General features: G+C 32.8%; 1 long non-coding RNA gene across 1 annotated transcript in view; it reads left to right on the top strand.

Moving 5' to 3' along the window:
• The first annotated feature begins 1,589 nt into the window (after nucleotides 1-1,589).
• LOC149182620 (uncharacterized) overlaps nucleotides 1,590-21,530 on the top strand; it is a 183,132-nt gene continuing 163,191 nt past the window's right edge. The window contains exons 1-2 of the long non-coding RNA XR_016256769.1: nucleotides 1,590-1,598; nucleotides 21,019-21,191. This is a non-coding gene — a long non-coding RNA (uncharacterized LOC149182620). The remainder of the gene's footprint in view (nucleotides 1,599-21,018; nucleotides 21,192-21,530) is intronic.

The following is a 21,530-nucleotide window of genomic DNA, read 5'->3' as shown; positions in this document are numbered from 1 at the left end:
CATTTGCCGGATTTGAATCTGAGCCAGCAAGACTTAGAATGGGGTGCCTCGATGGACCTCCATTTCTCTGGCGAAACAAGGCATCACAAGGTCATAAAAGAGTGGCAATTCAGAGGGAAGGAGAATGATCTATCGGATTTGCTCCTCAGGCAATCCAGATTCTCTTTGTTCTTCGATGGAGCAGCGAAAGGCAATCCTGGATTGGCTGGGGCAGGAGGAATTATAAAAAATAAAGAGGGCATAACTGTGGCAAAGTTCGCTTGGGGATTAGGGCAGTCTACCAGCATGCAAGCTGAAGCCTTGGCACTTCTGCAAGGTCTTAAGCAAGCAAAGGCTATTGGTCTCTCAGATGTCAGTATTATAGGAGATTCTCAATCCATTATCAAAGTCTTAGTGGAGGATTCCTCTCCTGCAGACATTAGACTGGCAAGAGTGATTTCAAGAATCAGAACCTTGGTGAAATCTTTCCGGACTACAACCTTCCTCCACGTTTTGAGGGACAATAATAAAGCTGCTGATTTGGAAGCCAACAGGGCAGTTCCACTTCCTGCTGGTTGTCTCTTGGCAGACGGAATTGAGAACTGGGACTCCATTCCATAAAGATTGTCATGTTTTTCTACATTTTACTGAATCAGTTTGTTTGTCTATTTAAGATAGGGAAAATAACGGAGATAGACTTGATAGTCTCGAGTAAATCTTGCGGTTTCCCAAGTTTTGGGACCTTTGATCAGTTAGTGGAAGAAAGTTTAAGGGCTATGCTCGATCAAATGTAACCAGTGAAAGGCATTTTGGCCAAATCCCATACCCGTTCTTGTAAAAAAAAAAAAACACGTACTCAATTAGAAAAGTAAGTTGAAAATGGTTTCCCGAGACTCAAGACCGGATCTCTGGAATTTAGAGCAATCCATTAGAATAAGAATTCAAGCTAAAATATTAGGATTTGATTTAAATCATTGTTTTGTCTCAAGTCAGTGATGCTATTAGTTTTTTACATCAAAGTTGTAAAAGGAATTAGATAAGGTCATTGTATTTACAGTCATAATTGGTCAAACTAATATTCTAATGATGGTTGTAAGGATAACCTTCGAGTAAATAATTCTTTAGATTACAATACTTCTTTAGGGAAGGCCAACTTTGTTATATGTATCAGTTATGATCAGTGAGAGGTAGTTTTAGTTATGAGGACAAATGCATATGATCTTTACCAATGGATAGAAAATTTCATATGATCTTATAGTGGATAACTTCTTTCATCTAGACTCTAGGATCATATTGAACTCTTCTATGACTTCGAGGAAGTCTCACTGATATGGGTCTGCTCAATACTAGAAAAAAAAGCATTGAAGCAATTCGGGATTTAGCTGATTAAAGGACCATAGTCCAATTCATGTAAAAATTGAATATACATTGTACTTTCCAATGATATAATGGTTCAAGGTGACAAAAAGGTTATATCATCAACAATCTTTCACCAATAAATCTTCTTTCATGTTTGGAACTTTAATCCCCTTCTTCCTAATAGAGGGTCAAGGGAGGGCGCACAAGAAACGTATGTTATTAGAAATGGAAAATAAGAAACAATATCAGAAATGGGAAAGGTACAAGGATTTATTCAAAGTTCTCGCATATAAGAACCATACATAATGTTATTAAAAAACATGTTCATGTCTAACAATGCATATACAAAAATATTATCAAACAGATGAAACTCAAAGGAAAATTGCCTATTGTAGATAATACAATTTGATCATTTAAAATTTTGAAATCCGTAGACAAACCTTATATCAAGTTTGAATAAAGCAAAATGTTTTTTTAATAATTTTCTGGGAAATAAAATGATTTGGATTTTAAAATAATGCTCACTATGAATTTCATTCCACATCAACACTCAAATAATAGTGATGCGCTAATCTTAGCATAGAAATAAAATAAAAAAACAAATTTTGTTAAAACCTGGATGATTCAGAAGAGTTGGAAGATTGATATTGGCACCCTAAAGTTCGAGATAACTACATAGAAGAGAGAATATGATGTGTTAGAGAGTATTCGTTTTGAATAATCTTGTCTAATTAGAGAGATTCTTTTGATATCTGAAAGTTTGGGATAACATAGAGAAGAGATAATATGATGTAGTAGAGAATATTAGCTTCTACAATCAGACGGTTCTACCTCCTATGATTATTGGCTTCTTTTACCTCATATGCCTCTTTCATCTATAGGAAGTGCCTAGAAGGTTTTCCCGGATGTGTATTTCATGGAAAAAAAATATCACAATTTTTTTCAAACACAAATGTAACAAAGTACAAAAATAAACAAAATATGCTAACCAAGCTACGACAGATTAAAGCAAATAAATTTGAAGAAACCACGACACAATCCATAATTTATTGTTTTTTCACATAAGAGATATAGAGAAACATTTGTATGTGGGAATTGAGGAAGGTTAATTGCATTTATTTTTCCATATTAATAGACATGACAATAACTTGTGACTTACATGCTCGCCATTTTAGATGGATGGAATTTTAAAAGTAAGGAGACAATTTTGTAAATCTCTTAATGTTGTAATTATGAAATCACCCACTTAAGAAACTAATGCTTTATAGTTGTACAAGTTGTTTAAAAATATATATATGAATAGTTAATCTATGGCCTGTGGGAGATCTCATGTCTCATATATTTTGTCTCCCTCTTCCCATTAATTTTGGGAAATTAAAAAAAAAGATTAAAACACCCCTGCATTTAATGGAATACTAAAGGGTGAGAAAATATGCATACAATAGGTGTGGTGAGAAGTTGAAGTATATAAGTCAACAGATCCCTATTAAATGATAATAAAAGTTTATGTGTTAAATGAACAGTACTGAGGTGATCGAATAATGAGGATATGCTTGTAGTTATGGATTAAATGTTTAATGCCATAGAGAAATTTCGAAAGTATGTAGATATAAGTTGGTGTAAATATAATTTAAAAACTACAATGAACAAAAATTGTTATACATAGAGAAATAATATATTGCAAATGAACCTTTCATTTATAGAACATTTATGGAATTGTTATATCTTGTCATTGAGTATATGGTACACATTGAAACATGTAATATGTTGAAACATTAAAAACCACTAGGATGTTACTCATCTAAAATGACAATAGAGGAATTAATCATATATATATATGGTGAGGAATGGCATAGAGAACACCAATTAATGTTTATTGTGGCATGAAAATGTAAATGACTTGCTTTCCAATCGGTACATGTTTTCCTAATTGTGTCTCTTTCATGGATATGGATTATTTTTTGCAAGAATTTTCTTATTTTGTAAAGAAAGATAATAGTTGGTTGCAAACAATGACGACGTAGAGATTGTGGTGGCATCATCCTCATTTGCATATCTTGTAAGGCGAGTTCTTGTTGTTGAATTTCTCAGTAATATTCATATAGCATGTACAGGTAACCCACATCCATATCTATTTTTCATATGCAAAGAGAGAAATAGTAATTGTTAGTGGAAATGAATGTTGAAATCATCGAACCTTTTTTTTAAATGAAAGTAAATATGAACATTTTTCCTAAAACGCAATAGAACAATGTGAGGTTAAATGCAATATTAAGTAGTTGTATGTGAAAGTTGGTGAAGGAGTGAGTCATATTTACAATGAGTATATTCAGAAGATGGAGTGTATGATTGACTAAAGTATATTCTCTTGTGAATATTTTAATGTGCGCAATGATTCTTCTTGTTGCCGACGTTTGAGATATGGATTATTTTGCATGCATGAGAAGCATGAGAACAAAAATGCTAGATTGATCTGAAGATACGACAATGATCATACTCTTGATATGGCAGTGAATGTTAAACCTTATTGTTATTTGTTTCCAATGTCTATGGTTGCCTTGTCTAGTGTCATACCCTATGATTTATGTATTGTTAAAGCCCACACCATTTGAAGAGGGATTTGGCAACGTGAACCCCTTGTGATGGGGAAATGTGTACAAATGTTGGATGTGAAATGTCCCATGGTGTCTCTTTGAATTGGTGGAAGTCAACCAACATGAAGGACAATAATTTCAGGGGCTTTGAGCCAGTTGCATATAAGATTGAAATGACAATGCCAAGAGCACCATTAATAAAGGCTACATTGACCCACAAGTTGTTGGTGAGTATAATTTTTTGCGCATTTCATAAGAGGACCTTTGCATCCAAATGTTCATCTTCTATCGTAGGATATTTTTTTTCTTTGTTGCTCTGTAGAGCATAACGTAATTGGCATGCTCAATTTTTTCAGTATTTTCTTATTATACAAAACAATAGAATGACTTGTTTCATATAGGTGCATCGAATCTTGGAATGTTTGATGCTTGGAATGCGTGATAAAGGAGTCTATCCTTGACATTAGGAGTTTCTAGTCTTTGAGATAGGTGTTCCATTCCTGAGGTTCGTAAGGAGTTGGTAGAAAGTAACTTGTGAAGGGCTAGAACCTTGTTGATGAAAGACAATTGAAAGTGATACGAATGTGTTGAAGTTGCACAAAAGTGCATTGCCATGTGATGTGTCGGCATACATAAGAATGTATTTCACAGGTGGCAGTTGACCTAAATCTCCAATAAGGATAATAGAGAGATTGCCAAATGGTTAATTTCACTAATAAGGGAATGCTCTTATGTGATCATTAATACAAGAAAGTATTTTGGCCCGATGAAGCTCATCTCATCAATTAGAATGTACTTTACATGACAGAGTTTCTCTTGGAGGTTTAGAAGTGAATGTCCTTCTAGAGGATGAATTAATTGCACGGTGATGCAAAGGGAAGAATGGATTGTAAGTGCATTTATGTTGAAAGTTGCAACACTAGTAGGTGCAAGTAGAAGCAAGGGGTTTGTGCTTATTGGGGAGTTCACCAAAAGTGTGCCTTGTAGACAACCAATTAAATAAGATTTGCATATCCCAATTATCCCGTGGATGATTATTTTGAGTGGAGGGATTGGTGTAGTGTTTTTGAAGTGAAAAAGAACAATGTTAAAAGTTGTTATTTGGGTGAGAGAGAAGGAGCGATTTTGGTGTGGAATTGAAAAGGGGTGATGATGGATTTGGGTACTTAAGTGATTGAACTCAATAAAATGTATGGAAATTTCTTGTAAGTGGAGAGGAATATTCATATATGACCAATTATGGTTAACATTGAAGTTCCAAGCATTTCAAGGTCATCAATTTGAATGTTGTGTCCTAGGTGGAGGTGAGTAAGGATTTGCCATTCATCCATGTTTATGGAGTCAGGAGATGGAATCACAAGAGTGGAGGGATCTTTGAGTTGAGGGAGTTGGGGGTTTTTGGGTTCACGATGAACATGACATGGTGTATATGTCCCTTTTTTTTGTTCCTAGTGTGCAATTATTTCCTCATCGGTGGAATTGATGTCACTAGGGAGTGCGTGGAAAGGAAAATATAGGAGTAGTTCACTCCAATAGAAAGTGACATAACAAGGATTGTTAGGGGAAGAGATGGTAGTGTATTGTGGCAAGACATGAACAATCATTGAAGGGAATATGTGTTTCCATTAGTCTTTCTTTCAACAAGCAAAAAATGACCAGGAGCGTATGAAGGAGGTCTATTCATGTATGTGACAATGAAACTTAGTGTTGAAAGGGGGCTTTCAAAATCATGGGAAACATGTCTAAAACCAATTCTATTAATATTCAAAGAAACAACGACATTACATATCAAAAACAAAACTTAGCTAACTTAATGTAACAAAACAAGAGCAACTACATTACATATCAAAACATTAGAAATTGGAAAATATAATTAACGAAAAACACATTCCCGTTGAGTAAAATATTAAATCTATCAGATATCTAAAAACTCAAATTGGGTAACTAAATTGCATCATTAAATTTTAGGATATACATTGAATATATCAAATATATAACTATACAATATATTAAACTAGCATTAATCCATCTTAACTCTGATTTTCCAAGTGCCAAGAGGGATCCAATCTCTTTTCACTCTAAAAGAGGTTTGCATATCAAGATATTTGATCCTCACTTGGTAGATCCAAAGTTAAGATGGATCTATGTTGGTTTAATTCCCCCCTTTAAATAAGCTAAATTCCACATGAATACTGAGGATTTTCTTAACCATGGGCCATTTTCATTTTTGTTATCATTTTCTATTTTAAGGTTATTTTTATTTTTATTTTGTTATTTTATTTTGACCGAGTTAACATGTTTACACTACATTACATTAATTTTTTATTTTTTATGTAATTTGACTTAGTCAAATTGTTAAACATTACATTACAAATAAAATTGTTTTCAATTGTTCCACCTCAGCCTCAAGGGCTACCTGACCTTATAGCCTTCTCAATAACTTTTGCACTTGCTCTTCTAAATAAGCAGTATGTGATTTTCTCTTTGCTATGTTCATCAAAGTATAATAATGTGTGGTTGCATTGAAGTTAAGGATGTATTATCTTCTAGCTTTACTCCTAAACGTTTCTCTCTTTTTTTCAATTCAAGGTTGAAATAATAAAATGTTGTACATCACTAAAACGTGTAAGTTGTTATGTTGTGTTTCTAGGTCACCATAAGTATTTGTTGGGTGTGCACCTTCGTTTTCTAGAAACTCTCTAAAGACTTTGGGTTCTAAGTAGGGGGGGCATTTTTTCCCAAGTCAATGTGTTTGAAGAATAATGTGATGAACTTTGTTGAGGGTTGACTGTAATGTATTTGAATAAGTTTCTGCTAGTACATGACAAAATTTGATAAAATTCACCATTAAGTTGGGCAAATAGAACCAAGGATATACATTTAAAATTCAGTTTTGCGGAAACTTCCTCTTGTTATGCTTGTAAATTTTCTTGTAGGTTGGATGAAAATCACATTGCATCACTAAAACAAAAACTTTAAAACACAAATACGACTTGTAGATATAATTGAGGGCAACTGCAAAGCCATCACTAGCATATTTCTAACATGTTTGGAATGTAAATTTTTGGACACAAGCGCCCTTCGTTTTCGCACTATTTTGTTTCCAGCAGAACTGACATGACTTCACTGCAACACAACTAGAGCATAACCCAATCAAACATCCTTCCTCTTTGCCACTATTTTGTTTCTAGCAGAATTGATAGAGCTTCACTGCTAGACAAATTACATGAGCCTACTTCTAACCCGACACAACAAGAAAATGTTTGACGCATAAGCAAAATAGTTGTTCGTGCATCATGAAATTTGCAGGGTGTTGGCTGTGCATCCTGGAATTCGGAGTGTTCTTCGTGCGCCATAATATTCGTAGTGTGACCGTAGCGTGGCAAACTTATCGGTTTGAAGCAGTTGGATAGATGTTCAAAGCTTGGGATACACAATTGTTGCTAGTATTAGAAGAGGGCTATGAAGCTTGGCTTCCCCATAGCACCTAGTCAGAGTTCCACATTATCTCCACAATTGGACTATGGTTGCTTACATGCCCACCTAGGCAAACCTGTGGAGGCCCCAATGGAATAAGGCTTACAACAAGTATTAACATAAATATCCTTTGCTTTGCCCACTATATCATTACTTCAATCTTATTACTTTGGCATTAATGGTGTCTGTACCACTGACTTTCCTCACACCATAGGGACAAATGTCAATCAAGAAGCAAAAGGGTAGACAAAAGTTGACAATAAACAATTTTAAAAGAGAATGCTTATCAACGTAAAAATTACATAAATTAAATATTTTTTTTACTATCAATTTCTCATGAATGTTTTTTAAGTTTTGCCAATGAAAGAATTATAGTTTAAAATAATTTCTGCTAACAAAATTTCAATTAAAAAAATGTTAATGATGTTGCCTTCTCTATATATAACACATTGAGTTTTACATTGGTTAGCTATTAGTTTCTCTTTGACTAAAACACTTTAAAGTTTATCCAAAATTTAACATTATCAATTGAAATTTAATACTTTAAAATAATATTTAAATTCATTTATTTTTAAAATATTTAAATTCATTTATTTGAAATTCTATGGGTTAAAATGTTTATCTTCATATTTTATAATGATAACAAGAAGATTTACTGCACTTTACTTTCAAATCAAATCAAATCTATTTTAATTTTACATATCTTTATGAGATTCAATCGTGCCGACAAATCCGTAAGTTTTTTAGTGGTAGCCAGCTCAATCTTCACGGTAATAAAAAAAAAAAAATGGTACGTACAGAAATTAACTAATTAACACAGTAATCTGGCGTATTATGCTTGATTGAAACAACTAAGGGACTAAATACGTTAAATTTGCAATATCTCATTTATTCTATTTGCAGTTGTCTATAATGAGATTTTTTGGAAGTCTTTTCGGTGGGTTTTTCCGGTCAAAATCCAGCAGCAATTTATTGGAATCGCAAGTTTCATAGCTAGTTTCTGCACAATCAAGGCGTTCCAGGAGTTTTTCAGGGTGCTGAATCCAAATTTCCAGGAGTTTTTCAGGGCGCTGAATCCAAATATGCAGTTAAAAAACCATTTTAACTGCAACAAATCAAGATTTAACCTCAATTTCTTCCGCAGGATCTCCAAAAAGTCGCATTATAGACAACTCCATTTTATTTTATTTTAATAATAATTGTTAAAGTAATTTTGCCAAAGCTCAAAATAAAATTTAGTGATTTACAATAATACACTTAAAAAAATTAAGTTAAAGAAAGAGAACTTAACTAATTTAATGTAACAAAACAAGTGTAACTACATTACATATAAAAAATATTAGAAATTGAAAAATATAATTAACGAAAAACACATTTCTATTGAATAAAATATTAAGTCTATCAAATATCTAAAAACTTAATTTGGATAACTAAATTGCATAATTAAATTTTAGAATATACATTTAATATATCAAATATATAACTGTACAAAATATTAAACTAGAATAGATTCATCTTAACTCCGGATCTACTAAGCACCAAGAGGGATCAAATATCTTTTCACTCTAAAAGAGGTTTGCATATCAAGAGATTTGATCCCTCTAGGCGCTTGGTAGATTTAAAGTTAAGATGGATCTATGTTGGTTTAATTCCCCTTTAAATATGCCATATTCCACATGAATACCATGGATCAATGCCATAGGTTCTCAATACCATCCATTTTCATTTTTATTATCATCTTGGTTTTTAAAATTATTTTTATTTTTATTTATTTTATTTTATTTTGACCGAGTTAAAATGTTTACACTACATTATATTAATTTTTGTTTTTATTTTTTTTATGTAATTTAACTTAGTCAAAATTTTAAACATTACATTACAAAAAAAAATGTTTTCAACCATTCCACCTCAGCCTCAAGAGCTACTTGGCCTTGTAGCCTTCTCAAACTTTTTCACTTGCTCTTCTAAATAAGCAGTATGTGCCTTTTTCTTTGATTTGTTCACCACAATACAATAATTTGTGGCTACATTGAAGTTAAGAATGTATTATCTTCTAGCTTTACACCTAAACAATTCTCTCTATTTTCCAATTCAAGGTTGAAATAATAGAACGAAGTTGTTATGATCCGTTTCTAGGTCACCATAAGTATTTGTTGGTTGTGCACCTTCATTTTCTATAAACTCTCTAAGACATAGGGTTTTAAGTAGGGGGCATTTTTTCCCCGAGTCAATATGTTTGAAGAATAAAGTGATGAACTTTGTTGAGAGATGACTATAATGTATCTCGATAAGTTTTTGCTAGTACATGAAAAAAATTGATAAAATTCACAATTAAGTTGGGGAAATAGAACTAAGGATATATATTTAGAATTCAGTTTTGTGGTAACTTCCTCTTGCTCCACTTATAATTTTTCTTGTAGGGATGAAAATCACATTGCATCACTAAAAAAACTTTAGAACACAAATACAACTTGTAAATATAATTGAGGGCAACTACAAAGCCATTACTGGCATATTTCTAACCTATTATGAATATAAATTATTAGACACAAGCACCCTTCCTCTTCCACTATTTTGTTTCCAGCATAACTAACACAACTTCACTACAACACAACCATAGCATAAACCAATCAAGGTTCTTCCTCTTTGCCACTATTTTGTTTATAGCAGAATTGATAGAGCTTCATTGCTAGATAAATAACATGAGCCTACTTCTAACCCGACACATCAAGAAAATGCTCCACGCATAAGCAAAATAGTTGGTCGTGCATCATGAAATTGGTAGGGCATTGGTCGTTGGTCGTGCATCCTGAAATTTGGAGTATTCTTCCTGCGCTATGATATTCACAGCGTGATAGCAACATGACGAACTTATATGTTTGAAGTAGTTGAACAGATGTTCAAAGCTTGGGATACACAACTTCTTCGATATTTAGAAAAGGGCTCCAAAGCTTGGCTTCCCCATAACACCTAGTTAGAATTTGATATTATCTCCACAATTGGACTAGGGTTGCTTACGTGCCCACCTAGGCAAACCTATGGAGGCCCCAATGGAACAAGGCTTACAACAAGTATCAACATAAATATCTTTTGCATTGCCCACTATATCATTACTTCAAGCTTATTACTTTGGCATTAATGGTGTCTTTACCTTTGACTTTCCAGGGACAAATGTCACACAAAAGGGGTAGATGAAAGTTTACGGTAAACAATTTTAAAAAAGAATGCTTATCAATGTAAAATTAACATGAATCAAATATATTTTTTATTATCAATTTCTCATGAACCTTTTTTAAGTTTTGTCATTGGAAAAATTATAATTTAAAATAATTTCTACTAATAAAATTTCAATTAAAAAAATGTTAGTGATATTGCCTTTTATTATCCTAACTATTACTTTCTTTTTACCAAATAAAATTAATATTTACCTAAAGTTTAATCTTATGAATTGAAATTTAATATTTTTAAATAATATTTAAATTCATTTATTTGAATTTATATTGGTTAAAATATTTCATTTTTATTTTATAATATAATAATGATAAAAAAATTTACTGTACTGTAACTTCAAATAAAGTAACATCTATTTTAATTTTACATGTGTACGTTTAAATCTTTATGAGATTCCTTCGTGCTCACGAATCCATAAGTATTTTAGTGGAATGTGATTTATTTAGTATGTCACCTCAAACTTCATCGTAAAAAACGCAAACTACTAAGGATGGAAATTAATTAATTAACACTGCAAGCTTGATACTAACGAAAGAAATGCATTACGTTTGCAACATTTATTTTATTTTAATAATAATAATAATAATAATTCAAGTAATCTTGTTAAAGGTTAAAATAAAATTTAGTGATTTACAATAAGATATTTAAAAAAAAAATTAAAGAAAAAGAATCTAGTTAATTTAATGTAACAAAACAAGTGCAACTATATTATATATAAAAAATATTAGAAATTGAAAAATATAATTAACGAAAAACATATTTCTATTGAGTAAAATATTAAATCGGTCAAATATCTAAAAACTTAATTTGGATAATTAATTTGCATCTTTAAATTTTAGAATGTACATTGAATATATCAAATATATAACTATACAAAATTTTAAACTAATATAGATCTATCAAGAGTCAAGAGGTATCAAATACCTTTCCACTCTAAAAGATATTTGCATATCAAAATATTTGATCCCTTTCAAATTGGATAACTAATTTGCATCTTTAAATTTCAGAATGTACATTGAATATATCAAATATATAACTATACAAAACATTAAACTAGCATAGATCCATCTTAACTCCAGATCTACCAAGAGCCAAGAGGTATCAAATCTCTTTTCACTCTAAAAGATGCTTGCATATCTAAGAGTTTTGATCCCTCTAAGCGCTCGGTAGATGGAGAGTTAAGATGGATCTATGTTAGTTTAATTCTCCCTTTTAAATGGGCTATACTCTCCATAGATACCATAGGTCAATACCATGAGCTTTCAATAACATGAACCATTTTCATTTTTATTATCATTTTGTTTTTTAAGTTTATTTTTATTTTTATTTTGTTATTTTATTTCGAACTAGTTAAAATGTTTACACTACATTACATCATTTTTATTTATTTAATTTAATTTTAGTTTTTATGTAATTACATGACATTACAACATCTCTATTATAGTTGGCTAGAAAGCATCTCTCAGTGCAACAATTTTAATTGCTATATACCAACCTAAATCCATGTTAACGCTAGATCTAAAAGAGGTTTGCATATCAAGAGATTTGATCCCTCTCCACACTTGATAGATCAAGAGTGAAGATAAATCTACGTTGATTTAATCCCCCCTTTAAATAGGCTACATCCCACATGGATACCATGGGTTAATACCATGGGTTAATACCATGAGTTCTCAATACCATGGGCTATTTCTATTTATTTTTTTGACTAGTTAAAATGATGCATTAATCTTTTCATTTAATTACATTTTTAAAATTTATTTTTATTTTTATATAATTTGACTTAGTTAAAATGTTAAACATTACATTACAATATCTCTATCATACTGCGCTGGAGAGTTACGTCAAAACAACATGCAACTTTTTTGAATAATAACAATATATACAAGTTATAACTATTATTTTTGTTATGATAAACTTCTATAATAATATTTTCATTTTTATCATTATAAATTTTCACAAAATATCACACATTCATAAACTATATTTTTATAGACACAATTACTCTTTAAAATATATCTATCTATAGTTTGCATGGAAAATGTAAAAGCTTCTAGATAACCTTTTCAATAAAACTATGATGACTACAATAAGAAATTATTATTTTAGTTGGGTGGAATTAGAATAACAGAATATCACAATTTACCAATTATTAAAAATTTAAATTGCTTAGATTCTAAACTTGTTAAAAATTTAAATTGCTTAGATTCTAAACCTTAACACTACCTTGAATTCTTAATTACCTCAAATGTGTCTCATCGCCGAGATAGACTCTATATCGCCTAGATTCTAAATCTTTTAACACTATTTTGAATTTTTAATAATTACACGAAAGATGTCTCTTTGTGAAAATAGTCTCTTTGCGAAAATAAACTTTAAATGACCTAGATTCTAAACCTTAACACTTTCCTGAATTCTTAATTATACCCAAAATTTCTGTGCCGGATTAGGCTAGCAAATAAAAACCAACCACATCTCTCCATTTTCGTCTTCCTCCAGCGAACGTTTTTTTACGACGTGGTAGTAGTCGTGACGATCCGTTTCTGATATTGTATCTGCATCTTTTACGGCCAATTCCGTTAGACCTCTCCTCGGCCAGAAGCGCAGGTAACCACCAGTCCTCCCATTCCGTAAGCACGTGGCCATGAATGACGAGTCCTCCCATTCTGTATAGCCACGAGTCATCCCATTCTATGAGCACGTAGCCATGACTAACCGAAAATCCCAGCTCTGCAATTTTTAGTGGCACAGTAGCTGGCGATGGAGACCCTGCTATTAAGACCTGCCCAGTTTCAATGAACTATTATTTTACTTCTCTTGTAAACAAATAGTTTGCTATGTGTGGACGAAAACAGTCCAGTGCCAAAAACACAAATCAACATAACCAACAGGTAAAAATCTGTGTACATAACCAACATAACTCTTTGCATTTCTGCTTTTGAAACAAAGGATTTTGCAACATGTTCAAGACGAAGGATTCAGAACTTCAGCGATAGCAGTCGTTACCACCTTTGCGTGGTTTAATGACAGACCTTATGCCCCCAATTGCCTAACATGATCCATGGATTTGGTTAGTGAGCCCAAATTTAAGTGATACAGAAATGAAAAAATAATAAAAATATGATGGATTTGGTAAGTGAGCCCAAATTTAAGTCATAGAGAAATGAAAAGGAAAAAAAAATGATCAACTCTTTTGAGGGTACGATTTGTTTGAAGTCTAGTTAAATGTAGTTATTAATTTTTTTAAGTTGTTGTTTTTTTTTTTTTTTTTTTTTTTTTTTTTTTTTTTTGGGTCAAAAAGTAACTATTGAATGTTGGATCTTTTTATTTACTTTGGGGTTATGATCTGATTCTTCATTTATGACGATGAACCACACTGAAACAGATTAACAAATAAATTCAGATGTGATTATTACCAAAAACTATTTTAATAATCTTGATATAAATCACAGAAACTTAAATTCAACATTAACAATTCCTTCCTTCCATTAACGAAACTGAGAAAGAAAAAGTGATTCGCAGCTTAGCGCTTCAAGTCCTCCTTTCTCTGTTACTCTGGGCCACTGAATTATTCAATATGAAATCTACAAATCTGAATGAATCATTCAATATGCAAAGCTCGATCGGTTAATACACTTGTTTCCTGGTAATGACGCCTGTTAATCATGTCCATGCATCCCATGACATTTTCCATTTTGAAGTCCTGAGATAAGCACGCTTGGGTTGTCTTTGAATGGATAATGACAACAGGTGGTGTGTCACTTGCGTTGTTGATTACCATCCATTGGCTTTTGCAGCGTATAGATTTCTCACTAGAATTTGAAGTCATCGGCGTGGGATAAGGGAAGTTATGGAGGCCGTAATTTGAAATCACTGGAATCTGGGGAGAGTAAATGGGAATTTTGAGAGTTCCAAATCATAAAGTAGGAGGAATTACCCACTATTAAAGGTAAGCATAAATTGTCATGGGAGCATAAGAGCTCTGCTAACATCTATTCAATTTATCTTTATAAATTATTTTTAAATTCAATGAATATCACCAAATAAGTACCATTATCTATTCAATTTATCTTTATAAATTATTTTTAAATTCAATGAATATCACCAAATAAGTACCATTAAATCTTTGAAAGTTAACTATACTAACGATGTGCACGTCATGTGCATGATATGAGGGTCGGGGCGGATGGTTTGCACACCCCCAACTAGTTTCGAATCCTGCAGCGCTATTGCTGCAGCCCATTTGTCCTGATGCTGGCGTTCATGTGTCTATGGTGATTAATCAATGATATGACGGTTGTCAGCGTTGTTCTGACAGGTATTTGTAATATATGTATAAAAAAAAAAGGGCCCATGATGCTTCTGAAGGGAACTAGCCCCACCCATTACAAAAAAAAAAAAAAAAAAACTAATGATTATTTTTTCCTTCAAAAGGAAATATACATTGTTAAAATGCAATTTATCTTTATCAATTATTTGAATAAGCACCATTAAATTTTTGAAGGTTACCATAACTATGCTAACTAATGATTACTTCTCCATTCAAAAAAGAAATATACTTTTTTAAAATGCATCTACCTGTACCATTTAATGCAAAAACTTTCAACAAAAAGGCTCATGTTTTATCCTCAATGGAATTACATTATAATTAAAAAAATAAAATTAATACTTCTTTACTTCTTCTTCTTCTTTTTTTTTAGATTTTCATCAATATTTAAATAGAATAAACTTTACCTAAATGCATGTAAATGTGAATGGTTATTATAGAAATAATATAATCATATTTTTGTGATAATAAATTATTAGAAATGTTTAACATTTTTTTCAATCAAAAACGTGGATTTTTTTATGGAAAGATCAATTTATGTTTATTTGTCTCTTTTAGAGGCAACTTCTCAATAAGCTAAACTCCAATACATGATGCCCATAAGGATGAAGCAATCCTTCTTTATAACTAGCAAGAAGATCCTAATTACAACCAAACATTAGCTACTTAGTGGCATTTCTTTAATAAAGCTACATTGCATTTGTTCTAAGTGAACTACCTAGTGGGTCTTATTTAATAATAGAAAACATAGTGGACCTAGTCCATCTTGCATTGAATGACCACAATTATTATTAGTCTGACGGGTCTTTGCCCCCACATTACACCCCTAGGGAGGATCTCACCATTCCATCCCCATTTGAAAAGCATTTCCCTTCATGCTTGTCAACAAAATAGGGTCATATATATGAGTGCTAACTACAATACTAAAGTATTCCATGAAACTAAGGTCTCATGTACAATTCCTAACCTCAACAATTAAGTAGTGCAAGAAACTCATCCTTAAAGCCAAGTCCCATGTTGAAGTGCTCATGTTGACTCCCCACTAAAGACACCTAAATGTGACAAATTGTTGAGTAGTATGCTCCAAATGCACACCACAATCATGTGGATCCAAATAAATATAACCATTCATCTCATAGAGATCATCCACATAGTTGCAGGAGGTTGCTTGTGGATTTGCAAGGAGTACCACCTTCAGAAAATATGCAAGTTGGAAATTGTACCCATAGCTCATTATTATTATTTCTCAATGATGTTCTCTATATTTGGTGGAGTAAGGTCATCAAAGGGAAATTGAAAATGACTATTGTCCATATACAAGTCATCACAAGCTTCCTCTAAATCACACTAAACATTGATGTCTCTTATATACCCTCCTCTAATTAAAGTATACATATTGCCAATGCAACGACAAGGGTTTCTTCAGGTTAGATTTAGCTTGTGGGGCTGCTTTCTTGTTAATATATGGTGTGTTTTTGGGCGAGCGTGTTATGGACACTGTCAACCCATTAGGAAAGGAAACATGTTAACATATTGTTTAAGAGAGAATTTTTTTCAGCGTAAATCACATGATATTTCATTTGTCGACGCGTTTCAAACCAACCAGTGTGGTTCATCGTCAGGACAAGTTGAAGAATCAGATCTAGATTGCATGTTAAATAAACAGAGCAGAACATCCAACGACTATAATTTTTGACCAGGCAACAGCTATATTGACTTAACAAACGACTATATTAGACCAGGAAACGACTAGTTTGACCAGGCTTAGGGAAGAGGGTTTATATTATTCCTTGTTCCTGTGGAACCCCCTATATTGGTGAAACTGGACGCTCCATTAATCAGAGGATTAGTGAGCACACAACGGACCTTAAGCATAGGAGAACTGGGTCTTCCGCTTTAGCAGAGCATGCAGAGAAAACCAAACATCATGTTTGTATCGAGGAGGCCAGTGTTATTGCTAGAGTTTCACAGTTCCATCACCGAAAATTTAGGGAAGCCCTTGAGATTGAAAAAAGGCCGAGCAATCTCAATCGAGAAGACAGCTGGAAGATCAGTAGTTGCTGGGTCCCAGCCCTCACTTCCTAGTCGTTCTTCTCTCCCTCCCCTCCCCTCCCCCTTTTTTGGCTTGTTTTTTCTTATATGTTTGTTTCCCTTTGTTATCCCCTCTCTCTTTTACCTCGTTTTTTTTTTCTATGGTTTTTTTTAAGGCTTTACACTAATAATTTAACTTAATTAATATAAGAAAAACATTTTCTTTAATATTGAAATTGTTCTATAAAAATATGGTTTTATTGGTTGATATTAAATATTTTTATGGGTTGATATAAATATTTAATAGCATTTAGTTTATGCTATATACTAATTATTTAACTTAAGTAATATAAGGAAAATAGTTTCTTTTTGAATTCGTTCTATGAGAATATATTTTTATTGGTTTATTATAATTCAACTTTTTAACAATTAAATAAACAATTTTAATAATAAAATAAACCATCAATATATTTAAAATTTAGATGTTTAAAGATTTTTCTTAGATTTATTTATTTTAATATTGATATTTATACAAACATTTATAATAAAAAGTAAAAGAAATATAGAATTTTTAATACCTTTTATATAAATTCATAGTTCCCATTTACTTTTAAATAGTGTAACTAACTAATAATTTAATAATTATTGAAATCCTTAACTTTTTTAAAAATATTTTGCCCCTCTTCCCTAAGCCTGGTCAAACTAGTCATTTCTTAGTCTAATATAGCCGTTTGTTAAGTCAATATAGCCGTTGCCTGGTAAAAAATTATAGCCGTTGGATGTTCTGCTCTGTCTATTTAACATGCAATCTAGATCTGATTCTTCAACTTGTCCTGATGATGAACCACACTGGTTGGTTCGAAACGCGTCGACAAATGAAATATCATGTGATTTACGCCGAAAAAAATTCTCTCTTAAACGATATGGATCACAAAAGCCTCAATTCAACAATGTTAACATGTTATTGGAAAAAATGTGAACGACTATCACAATCTGAATGGATTTTATCATTATGGGCACATTTGAAGTGGGAAGCCATCCACTTCTATCAGAGGAATGTCTTGTGATGTGATTATTATCATTATTTGCCATATTTTTTAATAAAAAATTTATATAATATACTAGGAAAAATTGATGTCTTTGTATATTGAATGAAAATCAAATCGAACTATAAAGCATGTATTTTGACGAAGTATAAAAGTCAAAGTGGAATTAATATATCAATATTTGATTGTTCTATATTGTAATTACATCGAAGGTGTCTCTCTACAAGGTTGGGCTGTGTAAACATTTTTTATCCACGCTAATAAGATGCATCCATTTTCGTCTTCCTCCATCAAACCATTTTTTTACATGTGGCACTATAAAGAATGTCTGCCCTGGTTTTCTCTTGATGTTTGACGACTTGTCTTTTTGTTACTGGACCCAAATCCCAAGACAAGGATCATTGTCCCACTTCTGATGGGAGTCCCCTAGTTCCAACAGGGCTTCAAGCGCCCACAATCCAAGATCAACATTGATGTCGGGGTTCTCGACATGACACTCTAAATAGTGGAAATCCTGCAACTTGAAGCTTTATCTGATACTTATGTCCCTTAACCGACTTGAAATACACAATTTAAGATGGGGAGCTCTGCTTCGGATGTAAATTCTTTTTGAAAATATCTTTCATTGCTGAGTTTTAGAAAATATTGTGGCCTTGCAACTCGAACTTTGTTTACTAGATTTGGATCACAAAAAACAAGACTAGAGATTTACTTTAAACATCAATGTTTTTCTTCACACACTTCCTATGATGAGCTCAAGAAAATCTTATGGCCTTGCAACTCTATCCTTTGTTTGCTCCTCCTTTCGCTTAACCGAAATAAGTTAGAAAAAGCAAGACCATAAGCTTTACTCTAGACACAAGTTCTTGAACTTATCTAGCTCTTTCGCCATTGAGTTAGTGGAAATCTTACAACCTTACACCTCAAACCTTCATTTGCTCCTCTTTTTGTTGAGTTGATTTCAATTACTCATCTTAAAATGAGGAACTTTGCTATGGACATAAGATATTGATCAAGCTCTTTCGCCAGTGAGTTCGTGAAAATCATATTGCAAATTTTGGCAGACCTCATGCACATGCATTCAGGTGTGGGATCTATATGTGGTGAGATGATTTTCCCAAATCTTCTTTTCCTTTGTTGTTCCTTTGCACCTCTTGGTACAATTGCTAGTTTTTATTTTAATTTAACTATGTTTAAACTAAGCAGTGGATACTTGCTACTATGTAGCACTTATTTGTATTCCACCATTGAAAAAATTATAGATTAAAATAATTTCTTCAAATAAAATTTCAATTAAAAGAAATGTCAGTGATGTTGATGCTTTTATAATGTTAAATGTTTTTCCTTTTTCCACATTAAATGTTGGATGCCACTGTTCTTTCATTTTATTTAATAAAATGTCATTTTTCTAATATTAAATGTTTGGATGTCTTTGTTTCTCATTTTATATAGTAAAATATGGAGTTGTCTTTAGTGCGACTTTTTGGACTTTCTGGTGCTGAAATCTGGCGGAAAAAATTGAGGTGAAACCTTGATTTGTGTTATTTAAATTGGTTTTTTTATTGTATATATGGATTCAACACCCTGAAAACCCAAAGGGCACTTCAATTGTGCAGGGGTTACCCATCAAACTTGTGATTGACACTTCAATTGTGCAAGGGTTACCCATCAAACTTATGATTGACACTTCAATTGTGTAGGGGTTACCCATCAAACTTGTAATTTCAATAAATTCCTACCAGATTTTAGAGAAATTAGACCAGAAAAACTTCCTGGAAAAGCTTCCAAAAAGTCTCACTAAAGACAACTCGATAAAGTTTTTTGACTGTATATATGGATTCAACACCCTAAAAAACCCTTAGGGCACTTCAATTGTGCAGTGGTTACCCATCAAACTTGTGATTTTAATAAATTTATGTCGGATTTTTTGGTGCTGGAATCCGACGGAAATAATTTAGGTGAAATCTTGATTTGTGTTATTTAAACTAGTTTGTTGACTATATATATGGATTCAACACCGTGAAAAACCTCTAGGGCACTTCAATTGTGCAGGGGTTACCCACACCACATGTACACATAGTAACATCTTTACCTCACCCAAAAATTACGAATGATGTATAGATCCAATTAAAGTGTGTTGAATGATGAAGTGAGCTCTTCGATATGTCCCCTTCATCTTGGGCAAAGAATGTAGCTATACCCCCCAAGCCCTAAGTCCTTGACACGAAAAAAGCCAACTATAAGTAAAAAAGGAGAACCAAACCAGGATTGGGATTGGCAATCAGGCGGTTCACTGTGATGCCACGTTATGGTCTGGTATAGGGCCAGAAGTGCCATCTGCATTGCCTCCAATTAACAACGGCGGACAAAACACCTGTGATGACGCCAAATCGATGGCTCTGTTGTAAGCTGAAAATAACTAGCCCGCCATTGGGCCATAAATGTCTGACCGCTGTATATGCCCACCGCTGGCCCTGCCAAAATCCAACGACACGCATATACAACCGTCGGGCATTTATGGCCCATAGTCATAGTTACGCTGGTTATTTGTTGACTCTATTGTACGAGGTAGAATTTGGGGAGAAAGTTGAAAGAAGAAGAAAGAAAGAAATAAATTATTTCAATGTCCATGAGGTTAAAGATAGCCTATGGGATAGAATGCTTCTTCATCTGCTTGATGTATTTGACCCTATTTTTGTGAAGCTTCAAAATAAATGCTCCGAGCGTCTTGACAAACCCCTCGCTAAATAGATTATCCAAAGAGCTAGCTACCAGCATATCTATATAATTTTCTTTGTTGTTTTTGAAGACCTCACATTCTAAAATTCACATTCTAAAATGAAATGCTCTTCTATTTCCATATTGCCAAAAAAACAAAAAATGCACTCAACAAAAAAATGCACTCTTTACCTCCCGAATTTTTCCGCTCTCCAATGTATGCTTTTGATTAATGGACCCTATGTATGAATGAAAGTTGACGGCGAAATATAGCGCGGAATTTAACGGTGTGAGAGTAGAAACTGTGGGGCAGCCTGGTATCTCTGCGAGCCATGCGGAGAGGAACACGAAACATAACGTGCAGACTGAGGGAGGAGAAACAGCAGAAGTCCATGGTCGTGGATCGCTCCTTCCTGTGACTCTGTTCAGGTAGATTTAGTGTTTCTAGATAGCCAACCCTGTGTATATGTTCATTCTTGTGATGTATACGTTTATGATTTATTTGTGTGTTTTTGATTCGTATTTTGTCTGAGAAATTTCTGTCCCTGTGTATACACTCTTTTTTTGTATCACTATTTTTGTTTTAACGTCTGTTGTGGATAAATTATCCGCTAAAGTTTTCGTGCCAAAGAAAATAGAAGAAATGGAGTTGCAAAACATTGAGCTCAGTGCGCAGGTTACTTGAATATGGGTAAGGAGGGCAGCATAAAGGAATGCGGTGGGTTTCGTAGTCTCTATTGACCGTTTTTAGGGGCAATTTACAGAGGT

Source organism: Pinus tabuliformis, chromosome 3_2 (genome assembly GCF_031772625.1).
Source record: "Pinus tabuliformis cultivar Carrire ecotype Pingquan chromosome 3_2, CPIR1, whole genome shotgun sequence".
NCBI lineage: Eukaryota > Viridiplantae > Streptophyta > Pinopsida > Pinales > Pinaceae > Pinus > Pinus tabuliformis.
The sequence above is the reverse complement of the archived record's forward strand: the minus strand, read 5'-3'. Positions and strand labels throughout refer to the sequence as shown.